General features: G+C 44.6%; 1 non-coding gene across 1 annotated transcript; it reads left to right on the top strand.

Moving 5' to 3' along the window:
• Positions 1–1,102: 1,102 nt before the first annotated feature.
• TRNAC-GCA lies at positions 1,103–1,174 on the top strand. Its single transcript has one exon. It is a non-coding gene; the product is annotated as a tRNA-Cys (tRNA).
• The last annotated feature ends 389 nt before the right edge of the window (positions 1,175–1,563 follow it).

Genomic DNA, 1,563 nt, shown 5'->3' with positions numbered 1-1,563 from the left:
CGAGGCAGGAGGCTTACCAATAGCAAAGAGAACTACCCAGTGGTTCCAGGCAGACACTGGGAAGAAAAGGAGAGAAATCCCAGGAATCCAGTTTTAAGTGGAGCTGAGGTACCAGCTCCTGATGAACATGCAGAAGAGGTAACCAGTTAACAGGAGCCTTGGGTGTGGCTGCAAGTGTGAAAAGGTCCTGGTCACAGATGCTTGGAGAGCCAGAGCAGTGGTTCTCAAGGTATGGTCCTAGACCAGCAGCATCAGCATTCCATAGAACTTGGTAAATAGATGTTTGTTTGGGTTTGGTTTGGTTTGGTTTTGGAGGGCAGCCATCTTTGTTTTTAACAAGCTCTCCAGGTGACTCTGGTGCACCCTAAAATTGAGAACCCCTAGATCCAGAGCAGAATTCAGAAGACAAGCATTTTGACAGTTGTCCTTGGTTTAAATCCTGGAGTTCCCCACCAGTGCTGTCTTTTACTGGGACTGGTGCTAGACTTACAAACCCAGCTCTTCTTGGATATCTCAGTACCTGAGTCTTCCTGCAGGTGGCACACAAGGAAGCAGGTTTAAATCTGTGGGAGGCGTCTCTCAAAGTAGAGTCTGCAGGGTCTCCATAGGGACCTTGTTCATAACTTTGGATTGTATCTGCATGTTTAACAAGCTCCCAAGAGGATTCCTGAGTACAAGAAATCAAGGACTGGTCCAAGGGGTGTCCTAGTGTCCCCCACTAACATTTCCTTGTGTTCCTGGAGCTGTGTGGCACATTCATGTGCTGCCAAGTCCACACTCCAGCCCCTTGATTGTCTTGGGTTTGTCTAAATCTATCCAGATACCCAGCCTTTACACTTTTTAGACTGATGGAGAATAGAGACAAGAGGAAGACAAGAGAGTCATTGGTTTAGTAACTTCCAAAGTCAGGAAGTATGGCAGGGGGTGGTGGCTAAAGGGTAGGGAATGTGTTGCTTGTTTTGCCTCAGGGAGATAAAATTACAGTGAGGCAGGTTTAGCAGCTTCCAGGAGGCCCAGTCTGACCAACATCTATGGCAAGTTACAGGAATGGTGGGTGTGGCTGTACAGGTTAAAGGTATTACTTAGGCTTCTACTACCAAGAGGGGGTATAGCTCAGGGGTAGAGCATTTGACTGCAGATCAAGAGGTCCCTGGTTCAAATCCAGGTGCCCCCTATTATTCTACTCTTGCTCACTGGACCTGGTGTTGAATACTATGCTCCCTTCCATAATTCTGCATCTCAAGATACTGATCCTTCCCACATTCAGGTGGGAAGTCAGGAGTGATTCAGGGACCTCATCAAAATTAAATGCTTTTTTGAAGCAAAGGACTTTATCAGGAAAGTAAAAAGACAAATTTGGGGGAAGTCAGGAGTGATTCAGGGACCTCATCAAAATTAAATGCTTTTTTGAAGCAAAGGACTTTATCAGGAAAGTAAAAAGACAAATTTGGGAGAAAATATTTGGAAACCACATGTCAGACAAAGTTTTAATATGCAGAATATATAAAGAAATCCTACAAGTTAATAATAATAAGATGAATAGCACAATTTACAAATGGGCAA

This window comes from Choloepus didactylus, chromosome 5 (assembly GCF_015220235.1).
Source record: "Choloepus didactylus isolate mChoDid1 chromosome 5, mChoDid1.pri, whole genome shotgun sequence".
In the NCBI taxonomy this organism is placed as follows: Eukaryota; Metazoa; Chordata; class Mammalia; order Pilosa; family Megalonychidae; genus Choloepus; species Choloepus didactylus.
This window is presented reverse-complemented; position numbering and strand designations above follow the sequence as displayed.